This window comes from Heterodontus francisci, chromosome 1, assembly GCF_036365525.1.
Source record: "Heterodontus francisci isolate sHetFra1 chromosome 1, sHetFra1.hap1, whole genome shotgun sequence".
NCBI lineage: Eukaryota > Metazoa > Chordata > Chondrichthyes > Heterodontiformes > Heterodontidae > Heterodontus > Heterodontus francisci.
Window position 1 is genome coordinate 174,736,164 of NC_090371.1, and position 21,781 is coordinate 174,757,944.

Consider the following 21,781-nt stretch of genomic DNA (forward strand, 5'->3'; position numbering starts at 1 on the left):
TCCAGAAGCAGAAGCAGACCCATGGGCAACAGGGGCGCAGCTGTCAGGAACGAGGGGCAGGAAGGCAACAAAGGTGAAACCCTCAGCAGAGTGTCTACTGTCAATGGAGAAGGTACAGGGAGCATCAGTGTCCCAAACATGTCTACCCTCATTGAAGGTCATCCTAGTGTTCACGGCAGCCGTCACCATTGTTACAACCAGGTGAGAAAGATGTCTAGGGGTCCCTCTCAGCCTTCACTTGATGTTACTGTAACAGGGTTTAATTTTAAACACACCATGTTTTGAGATCCCTCTTGGTGAATCCTTGTTCACTGCTTTCCAATTATAAGGCAAAGAAATGAGCACAAACAGGCTTTCTTAGGTTTAAAGAAGAAAGGTGAAATTTATTAAAACTTAAACTAAAAACTCTAATTCGGTTAACGCCTATGGATACACGACGCACCCATGCTAGCATGCATACGCGATACACACATGCAGATAGGGACAGAAAAGAGCAGAAGAAATAAAATGGAAAAGTTTGAGGCAATATCTGAAGAGTTTTTTGTTACGGGTCTTTGAGCTCACTGTATTGTCCTTGCTTGTAGGTAGATCTTGCTATTCGTTGGGGCCCAGTATTCTACTTAAACCTTGTTCGCTGTAGGAGACTTTTCTCTCTTGCGGTTCAAAGGTCTTCAATGGATTCCAAAGCTGGTGAACATACATTAGAACATACGAATTAGGAGCTATAGTAGGCCATTCGGCCCTTCAATCCTGCTCCGCCATTCAATAAGTTTATGGTTGAACTGATTACTCCACATTTCCACATACCTCCGATAACCTTCCATCCCCTTGCTTATCAAGAATCTTCCTACCTGTGCCTTAAAACAAAGACTCTGCTTCCACCATCTTTTGAGGAAGAGAATTCCAAAGACTTACGACCCTCTGAGAGAAAGAATTTCTCCCCATCTCTGTCTTAAATGGGTGACCCCTTATTTTTAAACAGTGATTCCTTATTCTGGAATCTCCCACAAAGGGAAGCATCCTTTCCACATCCACCCTGTCAAGACCCCTCAAGATCTTATATGTTTCAATCAAGTCGCCTCTTACATTTCTAAATTCCAGCGGATACATGCGTAGCCTATCCAATCTTTCCTCATAAGACAGCCCACCCATTCCAGGTATTAAGCGAGTAAACCTTCTCTGTACTGCCTCCAATGTATTTACATTCTTCCTTAAATAAGGAGACCAGTACTGTACACCGTGCTCCAGATGTGGTCTCACCAATGTCCTGTATAGCTGAAGCATAACCTCCCCACTTTTATAATCAATTCCCCTCGCAATAAACTATTAGCTTTCCTAATTACGTGCTGTACCTGCATACTAACCTTTTGCGATTCATGCACTAGGCCACCCCGATCCCTCTGCATCTCAGAGCTCTGCAATCTCTCACCATTTAGATAATATGCTTCTTTTTTTATTCTTCCTGCCAGAGTGGACAATTTCACACTTTCCCACATTATACTCCATTTGCCAGGTCTTTGCCCACTCACTTAACCTATCTATATCCCTTTGCAGCCTCCTTATGTCCTCTTCACAACTTACTTTCCTACCTAACTTTGTGTCATCAGCAAATTTAACAGCCATACCTTCAACCCCTTCATCTAAGTCATTTATATAAATTGTAAAAAGTTGAGTCCCCAGCACAGATACCTGTGGCACACCACCCATTACATCTTGCCAACCAGAAAATGACACATTTATGCCTACTCTGTTTCCTGTTAGCTAGCCAATCTTCTATCCATGCCAATATGTTACCCTCTACACCATGAGCATTTATTTTCTGCAATAACCTTTGATGTGGCACCTTATCAAATGCCTTCTGGAAATCTAAGTACAATACATCCACCTGTTCCCCTTTATCCACAGCACATGTAACTCCCTCAAAGAACTCCAATAAATTGGTTAAACATAATTTCCCTTTCACAAAACCATGTTGACTCTGCCTGATTACCTTGAATTTTTCTAAAAGCCCTGCTATCACATCTTTAATAATAGCTGCTAACATTTTCCCTAAAACAGATGTTAAGCTAACTGGCCTGTAGTTTCCTGCTTTCTGTCTCCCTGCTGTTTTGAATAAAGGAGTTACATTCGCTATTTTCCAATCTATTGGAGAAATGAGAAAGAGATGGGAGCAGACAGGAGAAGCTCCTTTCAATCCAGGAGCCAAAAGCTTTCTGCCAGTTAAAATTCTCTGTGGAAAGTTCAAAAAAACCTGCAACAGCCAGTTAGTCATGTGACCAGCTGGCCTAATTAGTCCTGGCCCTTGTGGATTGTCTTGTCCTAGCAGACCTTGGAATGTCTCCTCTGCACACAATACCTGGTGATCAAAGGTCCATTGTGGGTTAAATTGGAGCAGGGAATAGCCCCTTTATCTTTTCAAATACCTTTCAATATGCAAAACTGGCTTTCCAGCCAGTCTGGCAGTCCCTGTAATAGGCCTACCCTTCTTCCCAGCAACAATTTAAAATTTAATGTCCATGTGGCGAAATTAATATGCCTCATTCTTGGCAGGTGGGGGCCTGCATGACACCATTATGAAATGAAGACACACAAGTCTGCCTTAGTGCATCGACATGCCCAATACTTTATCAAAGTACAGTGTGATACTATTTATATCGGAGACATTCAAATGACATGGTGGCCACACCTATGAGGTGCTGCCCCTGTGGCTGAAGATTAGGTGGAGGCAGACTGCTCACTAGTGCCTGTCTGGGCCTGAGATGCATGTAGCAATTGGCCTCAGCGTGGAAGTGCTGAGGGGGAACCTCCAAAGGCAGATGCAGCAACATCACTGTGGGGGAAGCCTCCATCAGAGGGCATGATTCTACAGATGCTTCATCCGTCAAAGGGACCATGGGGGTGGATGATGATGATGGAGCCCTGTGAGCACTGAAACCCTCATCATCATCTGTCGCCACCTAAGCCCTTTCATGATGCCCTTGATCACTGGATGGAACCACTGGATGGAACCACCAGCTGGGTGCAGCTGGCATCCACTCCATGCTTTGTTGTAACATTTGCACCACTAACCAGTTAATGCTACAGATCACAGAGTGTGCTGTTCCTGCATCCACTCTGAATGATGCCACGTATGCCTCTCCATAGGTTGGCCATTCTCTCAATGCATGAGCTCATGTGCTCATGTGCTCAAAGCACTGAGACATTGTTTAGCACATGAGATGAATGGACTTCTCCATTCTCAACCCATGACTGCACAGAGCATCAGGTAACTGCGACATGCAGGCACACATCTCACACTGGTTGTCCAGGGAGAGCTGCCTGTTTTGTGACTCCTGAGGCAATGCATCTCCACCCTGCTGAGCAAGGTTGTGCCTACTCTCCATCCTCCAAGGGGGACTGGCCACAGCCAACTCTGCCTCTCCTGTACCCTCCTGCTCTGAAGTGATGTGCACTTCACCCTGTGCCACCATATCTAATAACGCGTTTGGACTCACCAAGGTGTGCCTATCTGCGCTGGTGGAGGGTGCGCAAGAAAGGTGTGGCCATGTAAGCTCCAAAGTGTCTTCTTCCTCTGACTCCTTGGGAACTTGTTGTCTTTGTGTGGACTCCTGCCCCTCTGTGGCTGGCCCTGTGGGAGACATAAGAAGAAGGTGATGTGAGAGCGGGACAGTCAGCAGGTGCTTACGCTGCTGAAAATGATCAAATGACAGCTCATGCTTTGAAAGTGCATTGCACAGGGAGCATTGATATGCATCTCCTGAACCTGGAGATGTTAAGATGTTTTCATACTGTCTACGGTGAACTCCTGTTTCTCCATCCCCAGTGTCCCTGTGGCTTGACACTCTAAACTAAATCAAGGGCCAGCTTCCCAGAGTCAGTGACACTAGCTGTGGCACTCCAATGTCCAGGCCTGCCCTTTCATTCTCCCTGGCATTCAACTCTCATTTGGTTTGCAAGATAAATAAAGATGCAGTTGGGACAATGCCTCTCTCCCTCACCGCTTGCAGCTTTTCGATTGCATGCGCTGCTGTAGTTTGCACTCCAGCCTCCTGACTAACAGCACTAGGGTTCTGACCTATGCTTATGGGTCATGAAGGCTACTGAGCATACGTCTCTCCCATGGTCAGGTCAACTCTATGCACCTTCAGGATGCTCCTCTCTTTTGCACTCTGGTGACTGCTGACCAGGAGACATGCCATCTTTGTCTATCTTTGGACTCACCTTTCCAGACCTAACTAATTGAAGTGCCTCTGGCAATGGACCCAGTTCCTCCTGACCGCTCCTCTGCTGCTGAACTCATGAGCCACCTCCAGCAATGCCCTCTTGTTGAGACTTGTAGGCTTTCTTTTACCACTGGCAGCGAACGGGATGTTTCTGCACTCAGTCACTGCCTCCAGCAGCACCTCCAGTGAGGTGTCAGAAAAATGGAGGGCTGCTCTGGCACAGGGTGGGGGTGGGTTCTCCCTTCTTACTGCCCTCTACTCTTCTTCCTCCATTCCTTGGGCGAAAGGCAACATCAGATATGACTTCCGCCATCTTTTAAATCGGGCCCGCCGCCACCTAGGTCCCACCTCCTTCCCACATCCACCACCAATAATTGGGTGGTGAATGTGACTCTAGGCCAATTAGCTTATTTCCATATCGAAATTGTAACACATGCACATTGCCAATGCGGTGCAGGATTGGGACCCGGAAGTGACCATGACATCGTGGTCCCAGCCCAGAATGGAAATCCCGCCCTTTGCTTCATCGAGAAGTCAGAGCCTGACAAGAGCAGCACTTTTTATCAAAAGAGCCTTTGCTGGCTTAGGCACTGTCCCCCAGCTCTCACAGTAACCATTGCTCAGCCAGAACACCATTAGCTGCTTCGGCATAACAACTCATCTTGCCACATCTTTTTTGTTTCAAATCTATTCAAGTTAACCATTGCCTTCAAAAGTTTAGTATTACCACATCAAATCCCTTTAACATGACACACTACTATATATTTGATACATTCCTGGCACAAAATGAATCAAGAAATAAATATTTCAAATAAACAAATCTCAAAGCAGCAAAATCTTTCAGATGAGCTCTTAACAGTTGTGCCAGATCTTGTCACTGCTGCCTATGATCTTGATTCGTCAGCATGTTGGGAACAAACATCCTCATGTCTTTGTACTGAATCTTCACACTCACCTTGCTGTGTCTGTGCTTGTTATGATGTAGAGTGATTGAGCTTGATATAATTACATCTGAGGATAGTGGAATATATGATTCTTTCATCTCATCCTCACTACCTTTCAACTCTTGACTTCAGAACTCTGCCTTCTTCCACTCTTTCTCTTGACTTGGGCAACACTTTTAATCACAGCAGCTTGCCCTAAGGTTAAAAGCTGTATGTTTTCTCTGCTATAATTATGGCTGTCATTGCTCTCTAGTTTTTTTTTGTTTGCACATTTTCAATCATTTCTGTTTTGAGTATATTACCTATTGTAGATAGCAGTCTTAGTTCTTTTGTTCTTATCCCTTTATACTGGAGTTCTTTACATTCCTTGTATAGATGTCTTTCTTAGTAACTGGCTTTATTCAAGGAGATTTTGCTACATAGACTGCTTTTCAGCTGCCTTGTGAAAATCCTAACACACTTCAAGTTCTACTTTTCATGAACTACTTAAATTTTTCAAAGCATCACTAATTATGAGTCATTTAATATCAGGTCTCTCTTTTTCAAAATTTACTTTTGAGAGTTTTTCTTTAATCTTCATTATGGTATCATCCCAGTCGTCTGTTTCTCAATAATTCTCAATAATCAATGGTGATCAGATGGACATTAACATAAAAAAGAGAAACAAATTGATTTCACCCTTCAATCAGATACTTCACATGGCATCAATGTCTCTTTCTGCTGTCTAATTGCGAATATTTTACCATCACCACATCTCTCAGCATAATCTTTCAGTTTTACATACATTGTTGGCCAATAGACATATTTGCGTACTTTTCAAACAAACTTCTACCCAGTATAAAATGAATGGATACACTGAATTGTCTTTCTCAATATTTTGAGGTGGATTGCGTATTCTCTTCTAAATAGGATCTCACACTGGATAAGGAGTTCATCTCTAAATAAAAGAATGGAACAGTTGTAACTAAAACTGTTTCTCTACTATTTGGTTGGTCGTTTAAGATACATTTGTCCAGAATCTAAAGGTTATAATTTGTTGCAGTATGTGACTCAGTAGCTTAATTGTCTTTAACATTTCTTAGAAACTATAGGATAATTATGATCCAGTAAAGATATCATTACATGTGTTTTCCTAATTGATAGACAATACATCAGTCAAATATTTGAAATCTCAATGATAGCTTTTTCAGCCTTCTTGGCATTTCTTCATTATAATTTCCAAGGGCTAATGATTTGTCTGCATAGTCACTGATCTACCATAACTATAGTGATGGAAATTCTCAAGTCAAGATACCAAGTCTAGCCTTTTCTTCAATGTGTCTCAGAGACTGCAAGTGATCTACAGTGCTGACATATACAGATAACTATCCCAGCAGATTGTTGTGCTTTAGTACGAGATGATTTGTTCCAGCTGTTTGACTTGGTTAAACTACCTGGTCGTGGATGTATAACCAATTTCATTCAGTGTATTTAATGTCTATTTCTTCAGAAGGCTGACAATCACTGAGCTTTAGCTTGACTGTTATGAAAGTGCTTCCATTTTTAAAATTATTTTTTAAGGACTTGTGTTAAAACTGAAAAGATTCTATGGATGTGTTTTTTTTTAAAACCACGATCACCAACAGGACAAGATGTTGTTGAAAGCCACCTGTACTGAAAGCCACCTGTGAATTGGGCTCAGGAAACAGCACAACCCGTGATGACCTGGAAAAAAATGGTTACAGACATGCCACATGTCAAGGTTTATGGAGGTCAGGAGGTCGACTAACTATTCGGGGTTTGAACATTGATTTCAATTTGAAGACAGTTGGTGTTTTCCTGCCAAGGAGAAAATAAATCAGCCGGCTCACCTCCTTCTTTACCTTTCTGAAGAAATTCTGCCAGGAGCCAGTGTGGGAAAATATCCCTGGTGTCGTATAGCACCTGAGGGGCTGAAAAAATATCCTGTGATTCAAGTGTGTGCGGGCAAGAAAACCCTGATGCCACATTTTTCCTAGAAAGCCTACTAGAATAATTCCCGACATCTCCAGAACAGACTGCATCTGAAAAGATCCTAGTGACCCGTCTCCGTAAACTCAGATGCCAGACCAAAAAAGGGACAACTGACTTCCTTCCATATCTTCTTTCTTTTTTCATCAAGAATTAGCAAGTATTTGGCCAAAGTAGTTTTCTTGTCTTTTTTCTGTAACAGACCTCTGCAGAGTGATTTTCTGTATTTTTTCTAGTGTGTGTGTGAGTGGAGTAAGGGAATTTTTTAAAAAGGAACTTTCATATTTTAATCGGTGTTTTAATACTTTGTTTCATTAATGGTTCAGTCTTGTTTTATAATAAACTGATAATTTTGTTGTTTATGAAAGAAACTTGGCTGGTGTATTTTGTTCTGGGATTTTTAAAAATAGAGTATATGATTGGCTATATTGGTAACTGGGTAAACATTTAAATAGATGTTGTGACCTGTGGAGACGTGGAATGAGAAAAGACAGTGCATTCCTCCAGACTCAGTTGTAACACTACGAAAGGTTTTCTATTGTGGTCACTGGTGGTTTTCTCAATTGTTACCATTCACCACACATCTGCATATCATCTACAACAGTCTTTATCCTAACAAATCCTCAATTGGTTGATCCCGCCAGTGCAAATCTTTTTCTGATATACGAGCCGGGATTTTATGAGATCCTCGGCATTTCCGACAGGGGGACCAGAGGTTGACGGCACTAGCACTTCCACCCTTTTTCCCTATTCCCATGCAATTTCACATGCAACCTGAAGGCGCGGCAATGGGCATGGGAGACGTGCGATCATGTGACAGGGACAGACTTTCACTGGTGGAACCCACCGTCACGCTGTGAAGCACCATGAGGCACACGTCTAAATCATTCTATGTTGCAAGCCTCAAGGATCAGCAGCCTTCAGAAGCATCTGTTGATTGTGCCGAAAAAAATTTGCTTGCTATAATTTGACCTTGTTTCTCCTTCAGTTTCATTTTGCACTCAAGGACCAACTCCCCCTCATAATTTTTGTTTGCTTTATTAATCAACCATTATGGCAGGCAGTAGGCAGCGTCCCGCCCCACGATTCAGTGATGCCTCCCTACAGGTTCTCCTCCAGGCCGTCAGGGAAAGGCCGGACATCCTCTTCTCTGATGACGTCCTCAGAAGACCCTCCAGCCTGACCAAGGCAGCCTGGGTGGAGGTAGCCGAGGAGGTATCAAACTATGGGTTGAAGCAGCAAACCTGGGTGCGGTGTCGGAAAAATATAAACAATCTGTTCAGATCGGTGAGGGTTAGTGATGCTCCTGAACCTGATATTAAGCTTTTTCTCCTTAGCTCCATATGTGTAGGATAGTGGGCAGACAAGGCATGCATTACAATGCGTGATCAGCCTTGGTTCCAGACAGCAAATAATTGTGCAGAATCTTGTCGTCTGCCATTTGCATGTATCGTGTGAAAGCAACTCCAGAATGAGTGATGTTGATGCATGTAAAGAATGAGTGTGATGCATCTTTTGACATGTAATTGAATCTGCACTGTCTCCTGCAGAATGAATGCACCCATAACCAGTGGGAGCAGGCAAAGACAGGTAGTGGAGTGCCAGATACAAGACTCTTGACAACAGCTGAGGAGGAGGCTGCTGAAGTTGCAAGACAGGAGGGAGGCAGATCAGTTGCAGATGACGAAACAGGATCCTCAAGGTGTAAGGATGAAGTGTCAACTCTAGTCTTGCAGTCATATGTGAACACAAGAGGAACGTGTGTGAAACTGTCGCCCTTATGTTGTGATGATGCTTAATGTTCCTCTGTTTGTATCTCCACTGCAGGTGTCCGCACTCAACAGCCTGAACGCCACGAGGGCCCACAAACCGCCTCTGGGAAGGAAGTTGCCAATGCCCAGAGGGTGCACCGTCATCTGCCTCTTCTTCCACCTCCGCCAATACATCACAGCAGCTGAGGGAGTATGTGCCAGCCGGGTCCCCTGACAATCAGAGGACTGCTGGGGACCAGGTCTCTGCTCCGCCACACGCTCATTATGATTCTGTTTGTTGCTACGAAAGGTCTGCTGCATGTGCAGCAAAGCCAAGTGGACCACATGCTGGAGACGCCTAAGGTTATGCGTGGCTTTGCGTGTGCCATGGAGGAGTCCATGCAAGCCATGATATCACCATGTCCTAGGCTAAACAGCGTATGGCTTCCTCAGTCGAGATTTTGGCAAGCTCCGTGGCGAGTCTGGTTGAGCACTCGACCATATGCAATCTAACCTGCACTCCTTCACTTTAGCCATGGGCTCTATGCAGCAGAGTCTAAGCGAGAGGGGTCGAGGAACCTAGATCTCCCTCTTGCTGCCCCTTCCCCTCAGGGAGACAGGCAAGTGCCATTGTGCACCCAAGGTGGAGGAGGAGCATGTGCCAGCTGCCGCAGGGCCTTCCTCTCAGGATACCCCCAGGGTAAGTGGCTTCTTGTCCTCTTCCCTGACATTGACCCCCTTACCTCCAGCAGATGAGCACAAGGGGGATACTCAAGTACCATTGCTGCAGACCCCCAGTAGGATGGAGCCATCAAGGCCCTGTACCTCCACAGGACGCTTACCACGGTCTATCAGAGCAACGGGGATTCCCACCAAACCCACACGGTTGCAGGTTGTGCTGCAGGATTCTACAAGTTTCTGTGATCATCTCACACGACATCCTCAGGTGTCTCTGGCATTGCCTATCTGACATCTGAAGGTAATTTGTCTTTGTCCTGAGGATGCAATGACGAGCCAGCACCAGTCTTCAATAATGCCTTTCCTGGATGGCATCATTCTGAGCGGCCTCACCTTCTTGTTCTGCCTGTTGCTGACATTCAGGCATCATCTGTTGAGAGAAAAGAGCCATCCTCATGCTAACTTTTTCTAATCATACTATGCTTTTCCAAGTGCAATGTTAAGACTTCTTTAATAAGAGTTTCCAGCATCTTCCCAACTAATGATGTTAGGTTAATTGGTCTGTAGTTCCCTATTTTCTCTCTATCTCCTTTCTTGAAAAGCAGTGTAACATTTGCCAACTTCCAATCAGACAGGACCATTCCTGAATCTAAGGAATTCTGGAAAATTGTAGCCAGCGCATCCACTATCTCTGCACATATCTCTTTTAGAACCCTAGGATGTAGGCCATCTGGTCCCAGGGACTTGTCAGATTTTAGTCCCTCAAGTTTCTCAAATACTATTTCTCGGCTGATATCAATATCCTTAATTTCCTCACTCTTTTTTGGCCCTATGTTACTGCCTATTTCTGGTATGGACCTTGTGTCTTCCACTGTGAAGACAGACACAAAATATTTGTTCAATGCCTCTGCCATTTCCTCATTCCCCATAATGATTTCTCCTGTCTCTGCCTCTAAGAGACCAACCTCTACTTTAGCTACTCTCTTCCTTTTTATGTACTTGTAAAAGCTCATACAATCTGTTTTTATATTGCTGGCTATATATATTCTATTTTTTCCCTTTTGATCAACTTTTTGGTAGTCCTTTGCTGTTTTCTAAAACACTGCCAATCCTCAGACTTGCTTTTTTTTTTTGCCAACCTTGTAACCCTCTTCTTTTAGTCTAATATTCTCCTTAACTTCCTGAGTGAGCCACGGGTCTTGCTTGATGAGTTTTTATTTTTGAACGGAATGTACTTTTGTTGAACTCTTTGAATTGTTTCTTTAAATGTTTCCCACTGTTCATTTACTGCTATATCTTCCAGTCTATTTACCCAATTAACCTTAGCCAGTTCTGCCCTCATACCTTCGTAATTGGCTTTGTTTAGGTTTAAGATTCTTATTTGTGATTGAAATGTGTCACTTTCAAACTTAACATGAAATTCATAGGTATTATGATCACTATTTCCCAGTGGATCTTTTACTATGACATTGCTTATTAACCCTGTTTCATTACACAATACAAGATCTAAGATAGCTTTATCCCTAGTCAGTTCTACAATGTATTGCTCCAAAAAACTGTCATGAAAGCATTCTACAAATTCATCTTCTCAACCGCTGTTACCAATTTGATTGTCCCAGTTTATATGCAGATTAAAGTCCCCTACAATTAATACATTACCTTTTTTACATGCTCCAATAATTTCCCGTTTAATGTTCTGGAGGAGGGGAGCATCAAGGGTGTGTAGTGGCTGATATTGCTGCTGAAGCTGGATGTGGGTGACTGCAGGGGTGGTGGGTTGATTTGAGCTTTACAGTCGACAGATGATCAGGAAGGGCTTAAAGGGAGGGCTGAGTGCTGTCAACATCGAGCACCTGCGGGGGTGAATTCAGGGTACTGGCTGCCAGAGGAAATGGTCAAAGTCAATGGGAGCAACAGATTATGTATGGGGGGTGGGGGACGGTGAGGGGAAGTCCAGACTTATGGTTGGGTATTCTACGGCATCATAGAGAGGGGGACGGGATTCGGCAACAATATTAAGGTTGATTTGAGGAGGTTCAAGGGTCAGAGTCGGCATGTCAATGGTAACAGGAGTAGGAACAGCGGGGAGGGATGACATGAATAAATTGACACTGTACACGGTAATGGGGGGAGGTTCAATGGTAACGAAGGGAAGGGTAATAGTTACTTTGGGTGGGTCAAGCATGATAGGTTCAGGCTGGAAAGTTGCAGGAGGAGATTGGAAGGTGGGGAAACTTGCCCTAAATTAAACACGCACAATTTTCTCCAACGATAATGCAAACCACATGGACACTCAAGGATTGCAAGAAGAGTGGGAGGAGACAAATGACAGCAGGTGTGTCTTCCACCTGGCTGCAATTCTAAGGCACATAAAAGAGAACTGCTCATTGCCTCGATGTTTCAGCTGACTGGCAACAAAAGCTGAATTTTAATTCTGTGCCTATTTAATGTTTAGAAAAACTACAGCGATGTGGGCATCATATACCCAATTTGTCTAATACCATGGGAAGAAGAGCAGAGGGAGTGACTAAGAAGGGCGCTTTTCCCTCAACTCATGATGTCTGAGCGCCAGCAACAGGCAGAACAACAAGGTGAGGATACTCCAAATGATAAAATCCAGGAACGGCATTATCAAACGGCACTGGCATGTCATTGCATCCTCAGTACAAGGACAAGTTACCTACAAATGTCAGAGAGGCAATACCAGAGACACCTAAGGATGTCACAAGAAATGGTCACAAGAAATGGTCACAGAAATTTGTAGGATCCTGCAGCAGGACCTGCAACTGCTTGGGTTTGGTGGGAATCCCATGCCACTTGGCTTCAAGGTTACTGCTGCACTCAAGTTGTTTTGCTGGCGGGGCCTTCCAGGGATCAACGGGCAACATGTGGCATCGCACAGTCTGCGACACTTAGGTGAATCAAAGAAGTGACCAATGCCCTTTATCGACATGCCAATGATTTCATCTGCTTACCTGTGGATGAGGACAGCCAGGCAGCAATCTCTGTGGCCTTCGGCGCTATTGCTGGTTTCTCTAGTGTGCAAGGGTGATCGACTGTATTTGTGTGAGCATTAGAGCTCCCTGGGTCCAGGTTTGTGACCAGAGGAGAAAAAACATGCAGGTTTGTGCACGTTTCCCAGGGATCTGTCACGACTCAGACATTTTGAGGAACTCAAAGCTGCCAGGAGCTTTGATGAACCAGTCGAAGTAGATGGCTGGATCATGGGTGACAAGGGTTACCCATATACAAGGGTTGTATATGGTTGATGACACAAGTGTGGCATCTGCAAAGCACTGCTGAAGAGAGATACAATGCTGCTCATGCATCTGCCAGAGCCATCATCGAACACACTATTGGCATTCTGAAAATGCGATTCCGCTGCCTTGACCGGTCTGGAGGGGTTCTTCAGTGCACACCACAGAGGGGGGTCACAAATAATCGTTGTCGGCTGTGCCTTGCACAACCTTGCAATTAGACGCGACAACATTCTGCAGGCGAAGAGCAGGAGGAACCCAATCCTCCTTAGATGAGGATGATCATGAAGAGGGTGAGGAGGAGGACAACAATGCAAACGATGCCGTTATAGATATAAGGGCCATGGAGAGACATGCAAAGGACATCAGGGAGAACCTCATTTTTACACGTTTCAGTCAACAATAAGCCACATCATCAAGGCATGCTGGTAGGAGAAAACAAAATATTCCCCAAATATGCTCACATATGCCTGAGGTCTTACTCACTGTTGTAATCAAAAAGGGCTCTTCTGACAACAACACATGAACCTGCAGTGGAAATGTGCCTGATGGCCTGTATGCTATCAATTTCATTAAGAGACCTGCATTTCCATTGGAAAAATTGTCCTACATCAAGGCATTAACCAGCGCACATTGGAAGCTACAATTCTGCTGCACTTTGATGTGACCGGCAGATGAAATCTTCTTGGGTTACGATGCAACCGAAAATACACCAATGCAAGGAAATTAAGTGTGTGACCACAGAACCACAAATGTAAGGCATGTTGGTAGTGAAACAAGTGAATATTCATCAAACGAAAAACAACCAGCATTGAAGACTAAAGGCTCAAATAGCAACGATAAATGGACATTGGACACTTTCTGAAATGCTTCGCAAGCATCAATAGGTTTCTGCCGTAGGCCTCCAATAAATGTTTTCCTTTCCATTTAAACAAAGCAAATGATTTACGAGAGTGCATCAAATATTAAATAAAGATGAATTTAAACTTCTGCAATATGTGCAATTTATTTCCATGACCTGTGCCACCTTCGTGCTCAAAACTGTTTCTTTTTACATTTTCTCCCACTGCATCTAGGTGCTACCCCGACATTAGCAGCTAAGATGGAGGCAGACTGCTCAGTGCACTGCCCTGGTACTGTGGAAGAAGTGGCGGGCATCCTCTGGAGGATCGGGACCTTGGTGGCTCCATCCTACTGGGGATCTGCAACACTAGTGGGTGAGCATCCCCCCATGTGCGCGCCTGCTGGAGGTAAGGGGGTTAATGTTGAGGGGAGGATGAGACACCGCTTACTCTGGGGGTGTCCTGAGATGATGGCATGGGGCAGCTGGCATGCGCTCATCCTCCATCTGGGTGCATATTGGCAACTGCCTGTCTCCCTGAGGGAAGAAGCACCTGGAGGGATGTCCATGTTCCTTGTCCCCCTCTCACTTAGACTCTACTGCATGGAGCCCGTAGCAACAGCGATGGAGTGCAGGTCAGATCACATATGGCTCAAGTCTCAACCTGACTTGCCAAGGAGCTCACCAGATTCTAAATTTAGGAAACCATATGCTCATACACCTGGGACGTGGCAGACATCATGGCTGGAATGGACTCCTCCATGGCACACGCAAAGCCACGCATGACCTCAGGCATCTCCGACATATTTGCTGCACATCCAGCAGACCTCTCGTAGCAACAAACAGAGGATCATCATGAGCATGGGGCTGAGCAGGGGGCTGGTCCCCAGCAGTCCTCCAATTGTCAGGGGGCCCGGCTGGCACATGCTCCCTCAGCTGCTGGGACATGTCTGTGCCGTGACCACCAGACTGCGACCCTTTTTCTAATCTTAAACCCCCTACGGACCATGTGGATGTATCTGCGCTGGCGGAGTTGGAAGAAGAGGCGGGTGACGGTGCACCATCTGGGGCACTGGCTTCATCTTTCTTCCCAGAGGAGGAGTCTTGGGCCTCGCGGCATTCAGACACTCGTTTGCAGGCACTTGCAGTGAAGACACAAACAGAGGCACGTTAAGCATCAGCTGAGCATGAGTTCATACACTTTCCTTCGCTGTGCACTTATGGCTGCAAGACTGAAGATGACATTAAACCCTTACACCTTGAGGATCCTGCCTCACCATCTGTGATCACCCTGCCTCCTTCCTCTCTCACAATTTCTGCAGCCTTCTGTTCAGCCGGTGTCAGATGTCTCAGACACCTCCACCTGTCTTTGCCTGCTTGTGGGTGCATTTATCCTGCAGGAGATACTGCAGAAATAATGACACGCCAAAAGATGAATCACAATCATTGTAAACGTGCATCGACGTCACTCATTCAGGACTGGCTTTCACATAACACATCCAAGGACATCAACAATGCCAATCATCAACTTTGTGCACAATCAGTGGCCAGGATTATATGGAGTCCCCTGACGCAGGATCGGAGGCGGAGGGGATGCGGAGATTCGCGACGGGTTGCGGGGGTAATGGCAGGGCAGAGGTCCTATCACCTCCCCGTCGCCCAGCAATCATCCCGGGGCGGGATAGGCCAATGAGGGCCTTCCTGCCCAATGGCAAATTGAGGCCCTTGTGGCTTATTAAGGGCCAATCAAGGGCCTCTTCACACTGCTGCTGCATCTTAACAATGGTGAGGGGGTTTGGGGGGGAAGGGGCATCTCCGCCATTCAGGGAGGACGCCTTGTACAACGAGGAGCCCACCCTGCAGGCTCGGGGGATGTCCCTCATTCATAGGTAATTTGTGGCCCACACAGGACCTCTACCAAGAACAACTTTACCCCCAGAACCCCAGGACCCACCACCCCCTGGATTGCATGACCACCTCCCAACCACCACCTCACTGGGGCCTTCCGAACTGACCCCAGCGACCCCTCCTCACCTACCTCTTCTCCGGTGTTCCAGCACTGGGCCTGGGTCTGAGGCCTCTGCAGTACTGGAAGTGGCCACCACTCCCAGTGGCGTTGCTGATACTGCAGAGCTGCCAGCCCTGTGATTGGCTGGCAGCTCTTGGAGGCGGGATCCCTGTTCCTTTAAAGTCTTTTGGCTGGATTTTGTATTCCTGCCGCTGCAAGCAGTGGCGGGCGCGGAATATGGCAGCCATCCACCACGGGATCCACGGTACCGTGCCAACGCAACTACGCAGCGGGTGGCCATTTTACATATTCAAGGCAGCTGCCCCCCCCCCCCCCAAATCACGTGGCAGGGGCAGCCTCGGTGACGACATTGGCATCTCTTGTTGTAGGAGCAGGTGCTGGCACCCTTTTTAAAAGGCTGCCAGCCCTGCAAACAGAATGCCATAACGCAGAGATCCCCCCTCCCCCACCCCACCCCGCATACCCATCAGAGTGCAGAGTTCACCCCTTCCCCCACCCCCCACCCTGCAGGGAGGCATCACTGAACCATGGGGCGTGATGCTGCCTGCTGGCTGACATTTTCTTTGCTGGTGCTGCTGTTATGAAGGTGCTCTGTTCTTAAGGTGTTTTGAGGACTTGTGATAGAGATTGTGGACATTGGTTCATTTGGAAAACTGAAAAGATTCCATGGCTGTGTTTTTTTCCAGCGTCACTGGAAAGACACTTGAGGTTTTGTTTGAAAACAAGCCTTTACTAGATGTCACCTGCCTTAAGCTAAATAAACAACAGAAGCCTTGGTGACTTGGGGGAGTTGTTTATAGAGAAGTGATATGTCAAGATTTATGGTGGTCAGGAGGTTTTGACTTTTTGGATGGGGTGTGGACTGTTTTGAATGTCAGTTGGGTTTGTAGTCTGCTGAAAGAAACACCCAGCTCATCTTTCTCCACCTCTTCGAGAAACCCTGCAAAAATCCAGTGTGTGATAGCTAAAACCCCTGATGCCACATTTCTCCTGAGAAGCTCCTGGAAAGTCTGCCAGATTAATTCTCGACGTCGCCTAAAAAAAAAACTGCTCTAGAAAAGATCCCAGTAACCCGTCTACATGTTCTCAGACGCCAGACTGTTTGCCATTTGGGACACAACATATCTCATCCTTTTTCTTCAAGAATTAACAAGTATTTGGCTGAAGTATTCCTTTTTTGTCTTTGTTTTTGTAAAAGACCTCTGCAGAGAAAATTATTTTTTATCTCACCGGTGTGTATATGTGCGGGTGTGTTGGGTATCTAGAAGGGAATATCTATTTACATTCATATTTCAAATTGTGTGTTATGCTTTGCATCTTTACTGGATAAGTCTTGTTTTATAATAAACTGATAATTTTGTTGTTTATGAAAGAAACCTGGTTGGTGTATTTTATTCCGGGATAAAGAGTAGTGTATATGATTGACCATATCAGTAACTGGGTAAACATTTAAATATATATTGTGACCTGTGGAGGAGTGGAAAGAGAAAAGACAGTGCATTATCCCACCTCGGTCGTAACACTGCGGAGAAAAATAAATGATTTGAAGTTGCTGCTGGATTACAAAAATTAATTTCAAGCTTTACTTCAGTTTCCTGTGCAGAGACCTACATGACAGGAAGGCTGCTGGTCCTTGAGGCTGCAAGCACAGAATGCTTTATAGCTGTGGCAATCAGAGTGCTTGGCCCAGTGACAGTGGGTTCCAGTAAGGAAAGGCCATCCCCACTGCATAATCCCATGTGTCTCCTGTGCCTGTCGCCGCAGGGTTCATTTACATATAAAATTGCATGTGGAACAGGAAAAATGGCAGAAGTAGAAGATGCGTCAACTTCCAGTCCTGACATCGGGAACGCTTCAGGACTCAAAATCCCAACCATTGTCTCAAAGCTCAACAGCCGTATTCAGCCCAAGAGGTGCCCCCAGGGGAACATAGTCAATAAGAGACTCAACATCTCAAGACTCAACATGGATACTGTGAGGCAAAACTTCTCAGAAGATTTGGATTGCCAGTTAGATGGTCATAAATTTGTCTCTCTCAGCATAGAGAATGACAGGATATCCTTTAGAGACCTTGTGTACTCTACTGCCCTAAGACATCTGGGACCCACCACCCATAAGCACCAGGACTGGTTTTATGAAAACCATGAGTGGATTCAAACTCTGTTGGATGAGAAACACCATCTCTTTGGAGCCTACTAAAATGACCAAAATCAGCTTCAAAGAAAGCCACCTTCAGCAACATCGTAAAATCATCCAATCAAAGCTTACAGAAATGCAGGAGCACTAGCATAGCAAAAAGGCAGAAGAAATACAATCAAACGCAGACAGAAATGACACTAAATGCTTTTGTGATGCTCTGAAGACAATCAATGGTCCATTAGCTTCTAGAAATTCTTCTCTCACAAAAAAATCACAGAATCACAGAATTGTTACAGCACAGAAGGAGACCATTTAACTCATCATGTCTGCGCTAGCTCTCTGAAGGAGCAATTTACCTAGTGCCACTCCCCGCCTTCTCCCCTTTTCTTCCTTTTCAGATAATAATCCAATTCTCTTTTGAATGCTTCAATTGAATCTGTCTCCACCACACTCTCAGGCAGTGCATTCCAGATCATAACCACTCGCAGTATGAAAAAGTTTTTCCTCATGTCGCCATTGCTTCTTTTGCCAATTATCTTAAATCTGTGCCCTCTTGTTCTCAATCCTTGCACCAATGAACACAGTTTTTTCCCTATCTACTCTGTCCAGACACCTCATAATTTTGAATACCACTGTCAAATCTCCTCTCAACATTCTGTTCCCCAAGGAAAACAGTTCCAACTTCTCCAATCTATATACGTAATTGAAGTTCCTCATCCCTGGAACCATTCTCATGAATCCTTTCTGCATTCACTCTAATGCCTTCCTATCTTTCCTAAAGTGTGGCACGCAAAACTGGACGCAATACTCCAGTTGAGGCCGAACCAGTGTTCTATACAAGTTTAACATAACTTCCTTGCTTTTGTACTCTGTGCCCCTATGAATGAAGCCTAGGATGCTGTATGCCTTATTAACCGCTCTCTCAACCTGTCCTGTCACCTTCAATGATTTATGCATATATACACCCAGGTCCCTCTGCTCCTGCACCTTTTTAGAATTGTACCCATCTCCTCGGTGCTGATAAAACCACACTGATTACAGACAAGATCAAAATCCTGGGGAGATGGGCAGAACGTTTCAACAATGTTCTGAATTGGCCCTCAACAATCAATGATGAGGCAGTTGCCTGCTTGTCCCAAATTGAAGTCAATAGGGCACTTGTTGACACCCCCAACAAAGCTGAGATCATGAAGGCAATCAGTCTCCTGTCAAGCACCAAGACAGCAGGTGAAATATACATGACAGAAGGCACAATACTCATTGACAAACTCACCAAACTATTCCAGATAAGATGGAACCAGGAAGCCATTCCTCAGGAATTCAAAGATGCATCTATTGCCCACCTTTGCAAAAGGAAGGGAAATCATCGAGCTTGCAACAACCATTGAGGAATCTCCCTACTGTGCATTGCTGGGAAAATACTTGCAAGAGTCCTGTTAAACCGCTTGACACTGCATCTCGATCAGGACTTTTTACTAGAGTCAATGTGACTTCAGAAAAGGTCAAGGTGCTGCTGCACGTCAGCTCCAAGAGAAATGTCAAGAGCAGAGATGCAACTGGCACTCAATATTTTTTGATCTGTCTAAAGCCTTCCACACAGGAAGATCATGGCAAAATTTGTCTGTCCAGAAAAATTCATCATTATGGTACGGCAATTGCACGTCGGCATGATTGATCGTGTCCTGGATGGTGGAGCGTCTTCTGACACCTTCCCAGTCACAAATGTAGTGAAGCAGGGCTGTGTGTTGTCTCCTACCCTGTTCAGCATGATGTTCTCTGCCATGCTTTCTGAAGCATTGTGTTGGCAAAAGTGGCATCCACATTAGATATTACACAGATGGCAAAAATCAATTTGAAGAGACTACAAGCCAAAACCAAAGTGCATGAAGCTGTGGTTTGTGACTTTCATTTCACTGATGACTGCCCTAAATGTTTGTTCAGAACAAGAAATTCAACACAGCATGGGCCACTTTTCATCTGTATGTGATAACTCCGATCTCACCATCAGCACCAAAAAGACTGCAGTCTTTGGTCAAATGGTCAATGGTCAAAGGCGTGAAGGAGTTGACAAATTTACCTACCTCAGCAGCACCCTCTCCAGAGCAGTTCACATTAACGAAGTCAACACCAGAACAGCTAAAGTCAGCATTGCCTTTGGCAAGCTATGAAAAGCTGTCTGGAAGTGAAGAGGAATTCATCTCTCAACAAAAGTGAAGGCATACTGAGCGGTTGTCCTTCCCACTCTCTTATATGCTTGTGAGACATAAACAGTTTACTCCAGCCATGCAAACAAGCTATACGACTTTGATATGGCCTGCTGTGGAGTCTACTCAAGATAGGATGGCAAGACGAGGTTCCTAATACTGAGATTCTCTCCCTGATCGACATGCCTAGCATCCACACTCTGCTGAAGAGAGCTCAGATAAGATGGTCAGGACATGTTGCCAGAATGCTTGATGAACACTTGCCAAAAAGGCTCTTCTTTGGCAAGCTGATTGAAGAGAAATATTCACATGGAGGCCAGATAAAGTGCTTCAAGGACACCCTGAATGTCTCAGTGAAGAATTTCAACATCACCCCTCGGACATGAAAGAACACTGCAGCCTCACAGCTCCAGGGACCCGGGTTCGATTCCGGGTACTGCCTGTGTGGAGTTTGCAAGTTCTCCCTGTGTCTGCGTGGGTTTTCTCCGGGTGCTCCGGTTTCCTCCCACAAGCCAAAAGACTTGCAGGCTGATAGGTAAATTGGCCATTATAAATTGTCACTAGTATAGGTAGGTGGTAGGGAAATATAGGGACAGGTGGGGATGTGGTAGGAATATGGAATTAGTGTAGGATTAGTATAAATGGGTGGTTGATGTTCGGCACAGACTCGGTGGGCCGAAGGGCCTGTTTCAGTGCTGTATCTCTAATCTAATCTAATCTAATCTAATCTAACATTGCACAGGATCACGCTATATGCCACAGTTTCATCAGCAAAGGCGCCACCTTCTATGAACAGAAAAGAGTTGCACTGGCAATGTGAGCTTCGCAAGCCCAGAGCCTCAAGCACCTCTTCCCCACCAACAATACATTTGTATCCAACATGCAACAGATCTTTTCATGCTCAAGTTGGACTGATTAGTCACCTTTGAACACGTCACACCCGAAACTTAACTCAATGAGTTCTAGTTGATGTCATGGTCATCTTCAACTACAAAAGACAAACACTAACTAACTAATTAAATACTTTTTTGAACATCTCCCACAGATCTTCTTCAGTTTTACTCATTTAACAAACTTTCCCAGTTTACTGTGGACAATCTGTCTTATTTCATTTAAATCAGCCTTATCTAAATCTAGAAAAATTGTAGCTGTTTTACATGTATGCCTTTCAGACATTATAGGCTGAATTTTATGAGCCCTCCGCCATCGAGGATCGTGGTGGGGAGGCCCGGAAAATTCTTCCGGGAGAGGCCCGCCACGACCTCTGATGCTGAGAAGGCCCCACTGCATTTTACCGGTGGCGGCGAGGCCTCAGTGTAGTCCCCTGCCACTTGGTGGCAGGGCCTTCATTCAAATATTAAAATGAAGTAAAATAAATGCAAATTAACTGACCTTGTCCCGGCGGCTGTCCCATGCCAATATTCCAGCTACCAGGCGTAACTCGTGCGCCTTCGGAACTCCGTTCAGAGATCCGAGGCATGACACTGGGTGGGGGGGGGAGCGGGTAAAGCCTCTCCGATTCAGTGTGGAGATGGTGGGAAGGGGTTGAGGGTCAAAGGTGCTGAATTTGGGGGGTAAAAGTTTGTAATTTTACAAATTGGTTTTTCAGGGGGATTGGTTGTTTTATCAATCGATAACTCAGTGTGGGGGGGGTGGGGGGGGAATGGTTGGAAAGGGAAGTGGAAGTGTTTCTGACATTTTATTTGTAATTTCTGTGTGGCAGCAC

The 21,781-nt window shown here is 45.2% G+C and overlaps 1 long non-coding RNA gene across 1 annotated transcript in view; it reads right to left on the minus strand.

Annotated features, from left to right (window-relative positions):
- Window positions 1-415: 415 nt before the first annotated feature.
- Window positions 416-21,781, minus strand: part of LOC137373702 (uncharacterized) — a 55,859-nt gene continuing 34,493 nt past the window's right edge. Inside the window, exons 2-3 of the long non-coding RNA XR_010975674.1 lie at window positions 3,495-3,628; window positions 416-687 (exon numbers count right to left, since the gene is read on the minus strand). This is a non-coding gene — a long non-coding RNA (uncharacterized lncRNA). The remainder of the gene's footprint in view (window positions 688-3,494; window positions 3,629-21,781) is intronic.